Source organism: Chinchilla lanigera, unplaced genomic scaffold, assembly GCF_000276665.1.
Source record: "Chinchilla lanigera isolate Chin_1 unplaced genomic scaffold, ChiLan1.0 scaffold00023, whole genome shotgun sequence".
Lineage (NCBI taxonomy): Eukaryota > Metazoa > Chordata > Mammalia > Rodentia > Chinchillidae > Chinchilla > Chinchilla lanigera.
The window spans coordinates 25,236,621-25,248,836 of NW_004955424.1; positions in this window are offsets into that span (position 1 = coordinate 25,236,621).

A 12,216-nucleotide genomic window follows, 5' to 3' on the forward strand; every position below is an offset into this window, starting at 1 on the left:
AGTGAAAATTTAAACAGGAACATTTTGGAAAAGATGATAACTGTTCTTCAAAAGGCTATATATCTTTAATATTACTATATTCCCCCAGAATTTCACCCTAGTTATCAAAAGAAATCAAACATATATACACATAAACTCTTATACATGAATATTCAGAGCAGCATTATTCTTAATAGCAAAAAAATAGAAAAAAAAATAAAAAAAATAAATGTCCATAAACCAATGAATGAGAAATAATTAAAATGTACCTAGCCATACAGTGGAATAATAGTCACTCATAACTGAAGTATAATACAAGCTACAACATGGATGAACCTTGAGAACATTATGCTAAGTGAAGGAAGCCAATCATAAAAGGTCATATAATTGATGATTTCATTTATAAGAAATGTAGAGAACAGGAAAATCTATGAAAACAGATTCGTGGTTGGCTAGGAATGGGGGTGGGGAAAGGGAAGTGACATCCAATGGATAGGAGGTTTTTTTAAAGAGATGAAAATGTTCTAAAATTGTAATGGTGGTATACGTCTGTAGATCTGTTTATGATTGAATTATAAAATTTAAATGGATAAATTATATGATGCATGAATTGTATCCCAATAAGGGTGTTATGAAATTATAATCAGTGCCTTCCTGTACCCAGCAGAGAACCCTTGAGAGTGGAAGCCATGCCTCGCTCTATCTTCTTTGTTTATCGTGGAAGTCTAGTGTAGAGCCAAAGAGTGTGGATTTTTAGAATTAGGTCACCTTGCGTCTGGGTCCCAGCACTATGATACACCAGTTTGCGGTTTTGGAAAAAAGTCACTCACATTTTCTATGTCTTATTTTCCTTACTTAAAAAATGAAAGTGATAGAATTAAAATCTTGGCATTGTCAAAATCATTCAACAAGATAATACATGAAAAGAACTTAACTAAAATGCTTGGAACACAGGGAGTTACCAAGAAATGGTACTTCTCCTTTAGAGCAGGTGCTCAGTGAACATGCTGAAGAACAGAAAGCAAAATGATGTGAGCAAGAGGGCTTGAGGAGAAGATCTCAGAAACCTCTGTGTACACTGCGACTTTGTACCTCATGCGGACAGTGTAAGTAGGAAGTCCCTAAATATCCTCGAGTTGGGGAATATAATAAAAAACTTTTGTCATAGAGTTTTATTGTAATTGTGAATTAGAGTCCTTTAGATAGAGGTGTTATAAGCAAAAAAGAAAACTAGGATAAAAAATGAATTGTAATTTCTGCCTGAAATAAACAAGCCCTTTCTCTCCAAGCATAGTGTAACTGGAAAGCTTAAATTACATAACAGGTATGAAAGAGTCTTGGAAAACATACAAATGAAAATGATGGCTTTTATTAAATTATTAACTATAGGCAATAGCAGTAACAACCCTACATACATATTTATTCAGATATTAATGAATGAAGCATGAAGCGGGGTGTGAGAAAGAAACTTCATCAGAGGAATTTTATTGGGAATTCTTGTAGGATTGACACCTGCGGGGGCGGGGGGCAGGGAAGGAAGCAGAATTGTGTGGAGGGAGAATGTGGGGTGTGATTCAAGCACCCAAAGCCCTTATTTGATTGCCATAATGCTCTGAGCTGAAACAACTCTCAGAGTCATCCCCCCTGACAAATATGACAAGAGGTATCTACACCTTAAATTTGGCCCAGTCAGCTTACTTTTCAACAAAGGGCAATTCACAGAAAGGCTAACAGCTGAGTGCTGCTAGATGGACACCATTCTTACCAGGTGAGGAGGTACTACTTATTCTTGCCAGACAGAGAGTTTGGGAAACACAATACATCATCCCTGAAGATATAAAGTGGAGGGTTGACAGTCATAGTATAAATTCTTCCCAAAGGTATCCAAATTGGATATCAGGTCAATTTTTTTTGTCTTACTTATTCAATTCATTAACACACACACACACAATCAGTGACTAAATTAATTTCATCTATATCTATAATTAACAATTTGTAACAGGAAAGACTTTATGTAATCAAGATTGTTGAAAACTGGTCAAGATATCTAAATGTAATAATTATATCATTTTTATATGCTGAAAAGATTTCCTTTCATGGAGTAAGTTCATTAGGACAGTCTGGTACAGAGTAATTAGTGATATATCAGATGTGTATTTCTATTTTTAGTGTCATTAAGTTTTTTAATATTAAAGTGCATATCTGCTAAAACTGCTTTAAAATCATTAGAATGGAAAAATAATGCAAGTTTTGAAATATTGTAGTAATAAATCAAGTACATCTGAGGCACATGGAAATTTGATTATATCATGAGGGAAACTAATTTACTTTTGACACACAAGTCTTCCAGATTCCTTGAATAGCAAAAGTAGACTGACATTTTGGTCCATTGAAGTTATTCATTGCAACTGCTGTTTGAAATGTTTAAAAAGTCAGGATGAAATACACTTTTTTTTCAGAAGCATAAAAACAAAACTTTTAATTCTTGAGAGTTTTTCTTTTCCACTTCTAATGATTTTTTCTTCGTTCTGGGATTTTTAAGTGTTTAGAATTACTGAATCTAAAAATAAGACAAAGGGTGAGAACAAACTTACAGGAAATGAAATGTTACTGAAATTCAGTACAAATTTGTTACTAGTCTTTAGTATCAAGTATCTTAAAAATATTCAATTTTATTATTCTTAAAATGATGTTAGAGCCCCATGAAGGGCAGCCCCTCCCATCACCATTGCCACCTCTGTGACCCAAGTGAACCACAGGAAGGCCCAGAGAATGGGCCCTCCCCTTGTTGCTGCCACACCTGAGATGAACTGCTCAGGAAGGTCCAGAGACCACAGGGAATGCCAGTGATATAGTAGGGTCCAAATCAGGGCACATAGGCTGGACAGGCAGGACTAGTGATGTGGAAAAGTCCTAGCCAACAGGTGATTAGTTAGGTGAACCAGCACTGTGCTTGGGGACAAAGGCACATAGAATAGAAGCAACTAGGTAGGGCTGCCCCTGTTCTTTTTTTCTTTATCTTTTTTTTTCTCATGTTTTTTCTTTCTTCTAAATGGCTGGGAGGAACTCCAGCCACAGATAATTAATCCCATCCCCCAAACCCAGAGAACAGGTTCAGATAATCCTTTGCTTATTCCCCCATTCTTTCTCTTCTGCCCTCTTTTTTAATTTACCAAAGTTTGTGTGATCATCCTTTGTCCTCCAGCCTTGCTTCTACTTTATTTTCAGCTATCTTTGTTTTAACCACTATTCTTCTAAAATCTTCTCACCACAGGATAAATCACTCTACCAAGAGGAAACACATTAAGTTTAAGCTCCCAGTTTATGATCAGTTTAGCTATACAATTGTATATTTTACTGCCACTTTTTTTTTTTTTTTTTTTTTGGTACTGAGAATCAAACTAAGGACCTTGTACTTGCCAGGCAGTGATGTGCTACTGAACTATATACCCAGTCCACTCCTCTGATTTAAGCTTTAAAATTTATAGCTAGCACAGCTTCTCAGTTTCTAAACTGTGCTTGATGCTACTGTTATTGCTAATTATACTACTTTAGCTAGGATGTCATATCTGTTGTAATCAGTTATGCTCCCTTCTATGACAATATTGGGATGCTCTGGGGTAAAAACCTCAAAACAGCCCAGCACCAAAGAACTGAAGACTGAGCCAAACAGATACCAACATCTCACTCTGAATTAACTAGGAAGGTAGGATCTGGGAAGAGATAGAAGCCAAGAACCTTCTACACACAGAAGACATCTCAAGGAGAAGAATTTTCCTAGAAAGGACTTGATACTAGTGATATAGCTACCTACTAAAATAATTTACAAGGATCAACACAAAAAAACAAAATAAAAATATTTGAAATACAAAATGACAAGACACAGAAGCAAGATGTAATGTCAGAACTCCAGCCCACCCAGAACAAGTCCAGGAGACAGCGAAATAGAAGAAAATGGAGGAAATACACCTGAAATTCCTGAAATGATAGTAAAGAAACAAACCCGTGAGGCTAAAGAAGAAATCAGATAAGAAATAATCTCTCAGGTAAAAAAAGAAATGTCAACATTCATAAGGGAATTGCTCAGCAATCTAAAGTACAGAGAGATTAAAAAACTAGATGATGATAGGAAAAGGATGGAAACTGTAAAAATCAACATAGAAAAGAAATAGAATGCATGAAATGGATTTAAACAGATAACAAAGAAATTAGAAATTCCATCAAAAGTTGGCAAACTTTCATTTGAGTGAAACAGAAGATAGACTTTCAGACCTTGAAGACAGGATAATGGCTAGCAATCCCAAAAGGAAAGAACTCTTTAAAATAACAAGGAATCAAGAAATAACAATTTAACAGCTAGAAGATGACACAAAGTAAAACAACTTAAGTGTGATAAGTGTCAGTGAAAAAGCAGGAGGCAACACAAATGACATAAAAAGTCTCTTTGCATAAGTAATAGCAGAAAATTTCCCAAACATGAGAACAGAATCTGACATACAGTTAAATGAGGCATATAGAACTCCAATTAGCTATGATCAAAATAAATCTATACCCAGACTTATAATAATCAAGATCCCAGAAATTCAGCAAAATTTCAGAATTCTAAAAGCTGTTAAAGAAAAGAAACAGATCACCTATAAAGGAAAGCCCATCAGAATCATGGGAGGCTTCTCAACACAAACCATCAAGTCAAGAAGAGCTTGGAGTGAAATATTTGAAGCCCTGAAGGAAAACAACTTTCAACCCAGACTGACATACGTTACAAAACTATTTTTCAAAATTAATGGAGAAATAACATACTTCAATGACAAAAAACAACTGAAGAAATTCATGACCACCAATCCAACCCTACAAAGAATAGTGAAAGATATTATACACAGAGATAAAAATGACCACAATTTCAAGAACAACTGAAAGAAACCACCAAGCATGGCCAAGCAATTACACAGAGCAGAAAAAGCAGGTAATGAACAATGGGAAAATAACATGACCAAGCTAAACCAATACATATCAGTTATAACCATCAATGTAAATGGATTCAATTCACCAATCAAAAGAAACAGCTGGCAGAATAGACCAAGAAACAAAATCCAAAAATATGTTGTACAGAAGAAGCACATTTACTCAAAAAGAAATTCATAGACTAAAAATCAAAGGATGAAAAATAATACTCCATGTAACAGGAGCCCAGAAAAAAGCAGGAGCAGCTATTCTGTTTCTGAACAATGTGAACTTCAAATGAAGAATGATCAAAAGAGAGAGAGAAGGTCATTACATGTTTGTTAGAGGAAAACTTCAAGAAGAAGCAATAACAATCATAAATATATATGCACATGACTATATAAGACAAATATTAACAGACATGAAAAGTCAAAGAATAACACAATCGTAATGGGGGACCTTATTACCCCAATGGCACAAACAGATCAACTAGACAAAACAAATCAGCAAAGAAATAGGAGAAATGAACCAAATCTGTGAATAAATGGATTTAGTAGAGGTTTACATAGTGTTGCACCCAACAACATCAGATACACATTCTCCTCAGCTGCACATAGGATATTTTCTAAAATAGACTATATCCTAGCCCACAGAACACACTTAAGTAAATGAAAAGAACAGAAATTATCCCATGCATATTATGTGACCATAGTGCAATGAAATTGGAAATTAATGGCAAAAGAAAACATGAAAGTCCATAAACACATGGAAATTAAATAATACCCTCCTGAACAACCACTGGGTCACAGATGAAATTAAACAATATCTACAATTAAACAAAAATGCAAATACAACAAAGTGGAGCCGGTGGGATGCCATTAAAGCAGTCCTAAGAGGGAAATTTACAATGGTGAATTCTCACATCATGAAAACAGAATGAGAACAAATAAACAACCCAATGTTGCACCTCAAGTGCCTCAAGAAAAAGAAGAACAAATCAAGCCCAAATCCCACAGAAGTAGGAAATTATAAAGATCAGGAGAGAAATTAACACAATTGAGACTAAGAAAACAAGACAGACAATTAATGAATTGAAGAGTTGATTCTATAAAGAAAAAATAAAATTGATAAACCCTTAGTTAACCTTATTAGAAAAAGCAAAGAAAAGACTCAAATTCATGCATTGAGGAATTAAAAGTGTGAAATCACTATAGATCCTGTGGAAATTCAGAAGATCATCAATACCCACTTTCAAAATCTTTACTATCACAGGATGGAAAACACAGAAGAAATGATTCCTAGTTATGTATAAATTACCAAATCTAAGTGAAGAAGACATAAAAATTGTGCATAACCCATTATCAGTTAATAAACTTGAAAACGTAATTAAAAACTTACCAACAAAGAAAATCCCAGGTCCTGATGGATTTACTGCTGGATTCTACAGGAAATTTAGAGAAGATTTAGTGTGAATACTCCTCAAACTCTTTAATGAAATTTAAAGGGAAGCAATACTCCCTATCTCATTCCTGGAGGCAAGTATTACACTGATACCAAAACCAGAAAAGGACCCAATCAAAAAAGAGAACTATGGGTCAATATCTCCAATGAACATAGACGCAAAAATCTTCAGTAAGATACTAGCAAACTCAATGCAGCAAACCATCAAGAAGATAATACACTATGATCAAGTGGAATTCATCCCAGGAATGCATGGATGGTTCAACATACATAAATCAATAAATGTAATATACCATTTCAACAGAGCGAAAGGCAAAAATCACATGATTATCTCAATACATGTAAAAAAGCTTCTGACAAAGTCCAACACTCATTCATGATAAAAATGCTACAGAAAATTGAAATAGACAGTCTTTACCTCAATCTGATAAAAGTCACCTCAGACAAATCAAGAGTCAACATCATCCCAAATGGACAAAACTGAGAGCTTTCACTCTAAAATCAGGTACAAAACAAGGATATTCATTATCACCACTCCTATTCAATATACTTCTGGAAATATTAGCCAGAGCAATTAGACAAGAGAGAAATAAAAGGAATAAGGATAGGAAAGGAAGAAGTGAAATTATCATTATTTGCAGATGACACGATACTCTACATAGCCAACTCTAAAAAGTCCACCAAAAGACTTCTAGATTTAATAGCCAAATTCAGTAAGGTAGCTAGATGCAAAGTCAACACTTAAAAATAAATACCATTCCTGTACACAAGCAACAAATTTACAGAGAGAGAGAAATTATAGAACCCACACCCTTCACAATAGCATCTAAAAAAATGAATACTTAGGAATCAATATAACAATGGAAGTAAAAGGTCTATATACTGAAAATTACAGTACTCTGAAAAAGGACATCAAAGAGGATTTTGGAAAATGGAAAGATATTCCTTGTTCACGAATAGAAAGAACCAGCATGGTGAAAATGGCCATAATCCCCAAATTGTTATACAGATTTAATGCAATCACAGTCAAAACACCATTAACAGACCTCACAGAACTACAGAAAATATTCCTAAAATTCCTCTGAAACAGAAGAGACCCAGAATAGCAAAGGCAATCCTAGGCAACAAAGGCAAGGCAGGAGGCATCACAATCCCTGGCTTGAATTTTTTTTTTTTTTTAAGAAGAAAAACAGTCACCGGTTTACTTTCAATGTAGTGCTGTTGAGATCAGTTTGGTACTGAGTAAACAGTCTCTCTATAACAATATGAAAGTTGAACTATCAGCACAGGGAATCTGAGTACTAAAGAAACTTTTCTTTTTTTTTTTTTTTTGGTTTTGGTTTTTCTCTGGTACCAGGAATCAAACTCATGACCTTGCATTTGTCAGGCAGGCACTGTGCTGCTGAGCTAAATCCTCATCCCCTAAAGAAACTTTAATAGGCCAAAAAGTAAGTAATACTATGTCAAAGAGAATTAGTTTCTTTCAAAATTGTTTTTCTTTTTCCCTTATTGGTGAATGTTTGTCTTCAATAGACAGCAGAAATAAAACCTAGACCAAAAGATGTTCTCATAGGTGGAGCATTACACAGTTGCCCAGACATGGCCAGCTCGCTTTTCCGAGGGCAAAAGGCATCTTCCCAGAGACATCTCTCACCAAAACACCAGACATCCGGGTCAGGTATATTGGAGACCCTACCAGCTAAGACAGAAGTTCAAACAATGGGGTATCAAAATACAGAAGATGAAAAAAAAAAAAAAAAAAAACAAAATACAGAAGATGCTGCTTTGTACAACAAAAAGCACCCTTTTGCCCTCAAAAGGAGAAGGCATCTAGACATTTTTTAAATCATAGTTTTCATAATGGTAAAACGGAAAGCTACTTGTCAAGTTTCTCAGGAAGTGTCCTTCTCACCAAGTGGATTGACCAGTCCACTTCTGCTGGGCAATGCTTTCATTTAGTGCTTTCTCTTGCTCTTGACACAAGAATCCCCTCCTCTGGGTGAATTTCCTCCAAGACACAAGGAAACAAGCATGTTGTTGTCATCAGTGGACGTACAGGAGCCCAGCAGCAGGTGCTGTGGCTGCACAAGGAGCAATGTCTGATTTTCACAATCCTTTCATGGATACCAAAACCATGAATAAAAACAGATCCTAAAAGAAGCCACATTTTATCTCTGATGCATCAAGATATTTAACATTAAGTTATATATATGCCAGAGACAAAAGAAACTAGTCCTTGTTTAGAAGCCTGACTTGAAATTATACTATAAAGCTACTGTGATAAAATCAGCATGGTACTGGCAAAAAAACAGACCTGAGGACCAGTGGAACAGATTAGAAGAAGCAGACCCAACTCCAAATACACTTACCCACCTAATTTTTGACAAAGGGGCCAAACGTTCACTGGAAGAAAGATAGCCTCTTTAATAAATGGTGCTAGAAAAACTGGCTCTCTACATGTGGAAGACTAAAACTAGACCCATGTCTATCACCATGTACTAAAGTCAAAATGGATCAAAGCTCTAAATTTTAAAAGAGAAACAATCTACTGGAAGAGAAAGTAGGTAGAAATCTTGAAGACATAGGTGTAGGCAAAGAGTTCATAAACAAAACCAAAATTGTATGGGAAAAACTTCAAAGAATCAACAACTGGGAACTCATTAAAAAGCTTTAGGGGGCCAGGAATACAATACAGTGGCACTGGGCCTGCCTGACAAGAGCAAGGTCCTGAGTTCAATTCTTGATATCACCTCTCAAAAAACCCTAAAACCTAAAACTGAAACTAAAACTAAAAAGCTTTTGCACATCAAGAGAAATCATAAAAAGAGTGAAAGGACAGCCCACAGATTGGGAAAAAGTTTTAGGTAATTGTCCTTCAGACAAAAGACTTATATCCAGAACATATAAAGAATTAAGAAAAAGCAGAACCCCCCAAATCCAAAGACCCAATCCAAAAAATGAGCATCTGTGATGAACACACTTCTCAGACAAAGAAATATAAGAGGCAAATAAACAAATGAAAAAATGTTCAACATCATTAGTCATTTGAGAGATGTAAATTAAAATAACACTGAGATTTCCTCTCACTCCAGAGAGAATGGCTATCATCAAGAAACTAACCAATAACAAATGCTGGCAGGTCTGTGGTGAAAAAGGAACACTTCTCCACTGTTGGTGGGAGTGAGACTGGGGCAACCACTGTGGAAATCAGTCTAGAGATTCCTCAAAAAGCTAGGAATAGAGGTTCCACTCAACCCAGCTATTCCCCTTCTAGGTATATTCACAGAAGAATGAAAAACATCTTACCACAGTGATATATATGCACCCATGTTTATAGTAGCAGAATTTGTAATAGCTAAATCCTGAAAACATCTCAAATGCCTGTCAACTGAGGAATGGTTAAAAACGAGGTGGTCTTTTTATACAATGGAGTACTACTCAACCATAAAGGATAAACTTTGAGACTGTTATAGGTAAATGAATGCAACTTGAGACCATACTCATTAGTAAAACAAATCAGATTTGCATGTGTAAACATCATATTGTCTCCCTGGTGCGAGAAATTGAAAGAGTAAATGAGGTCTAAAAACTACAATACATATTGTGAAATAGGAAGAAATATTTAAAAAGGAAGAAGGAACTAGGATGGGTAAAAGGAGAAAGGAAGGGAAAAGAGAGAAAAAATACAAGTTAGTTATACTACTAATGTCTCTTTGTTCATAGAAAAGAAAGGTTCAAACTAATATCAATTGGAGAACTTTTATGCCCATATCTTGAACTCTGAGTAACTACTTTAAAGATAATAATATGCAATGTATTAATCATCTTGTTATGAAAGTTTATTTTATCTTTTTAAAATAAAAAACAATAAAATGATGTTAATGAAGTGTTTGAAACAGAAGCTCCACAGATGCAGGGGGAACTTGTATAAATAGGTAAAACAATTCATAATTATTTACTCAAAGGTAAGTTCTTTTAGCTTCAGTGGCTGTGTTACAGTTCAGATTCTCAATCTACATAGTATCATCTAGGTTTTATCATAGAGATAAACTGAAGACAATTATGGTGCCTTAGAGCAGTGTCCTTTCAATATTTTTAATCAAATTAAAATTGTAAGCTACATATATTTTTGTTGTTATCTAAAACTTTTTATTATAAGTTTAGATAGTTCCAAAGAACATACTTATAGCATATTGTAAATATTTCACTTCTTCATAAAACTGTTACTTTACTCTTTAAAGTTGAAGTGTAATCTAAATACCATGGTAATTTGATGCCCACTGTTTCAGAGTAATGCACACTAAATGCTATGTAACAAATGAACCCACAATTTTAGTACCTTAATATAAAAAAGTTTATTTCCCTCTCAAATCAATTGGAATCAAATCAATTGGATCATAGCTTCTTTCTACCTTGCATCTTTATCATTCCGAGGGTCTCAGAATTCTTTGATTCAAGCCAGTAGACAAAAAATGGTGTATCAAGTATGGAAGGTTTTTATGAGCTACTCACATTACATTGGCTACAACTCAGTTGTTTAGCTATATCAAACTGCAAGCAAGGCTGGAAGTATGGTTTAGCTAGGGGCCTAGGAGAAAGAGAAAATTAACTTGATAAATACATAACAGTCTCTGCACTACCTTGCTTTTCTGCACCAAATGTTCTTTTTCTGATGCTTAAAAACATGTCTCTCCTTCCTAAGGTGGAAAATCCAACGTTTTGTCATTGCCTGGATCTCAGATTCCAGGATCTGCCACTGATACACATCCTGTTCGTTAGAATCAGGATTTAGACCACTGGGTGATCTTCACAGGGTGAACTCATTTGCGTATCTGTTGGGGTTAGTCAACTTTCCTACTCTTCTGAATTTGTACTGCTTTTCCATCTCAAGACATTAGAAGACAGTATGTTCTGGTTGTGTCTTCTACCAAATTATGCACATTAAAGTAAGACACATGCTTCTTTTTGGCTGAATAGTACTCCACTGTATAAAAATACCACATCTTTTTTATTCATTCCTCGGTTGGCCTCTTTTACGTACAGATGGTAAAAGATCAAAAGTCTGAATTGGTAAGGCTACAGGAAAGCAGGAACTCATAAATGGTTGTGGGAGATTGAGCTACTACATCTTTTCAAGAGGATAATCTGACAGTACTGAATAAAATAACAATAGAATGTATACTTTCATCAAAATTTATGTAACAGTATGCTAAAAGGGTAAATTTTACTTTATGTAAACTATGCCTTAATTTTTAAATTTTTGAAGAGTTGATGTCAGTATCCTCAGAATACATTCCATATTGCCTTTATAGAGAATTAGATTTAATATTTTATAAATTATAAGATATATTAAACTAAAAAGGTCAATAGTCAGAATCAATTTTCTTCACTTCTATTTCTTTTTTGGGGGTAGGGACAGGGTCTTAGTATAGTACAGGCAAGCCTTGAGCTCACTATGTAGCACAGGCTGGCCTTGAACTCACAGTGATCCTCCTTCCTCAGCTTCCTAAGCACTGGGATTACAGGCAGGCACCACCAAACCTGGTTGCCATCCTATTTCAAAATGCTTTCACCAACTTGACAGATAATTTCAAACTGACAGTATTTATATATGTAAAAGTCTTTGCTCATGATTTAATTAAAAACTATAGAGTTAATTAAATTGTTATCTAAAAAAATGGAAGATCCTTTACTTTTAAAATATCAGCTAATTATACATCTTTTCCTTGGCATTGTTTTGCTCTTTTCACATATTAGTGTTTCATAGATATCTTTATGTAACAATACTGTACATATACATGTAATTCAATGGGTTTTAGGTATTCAATCATGTTT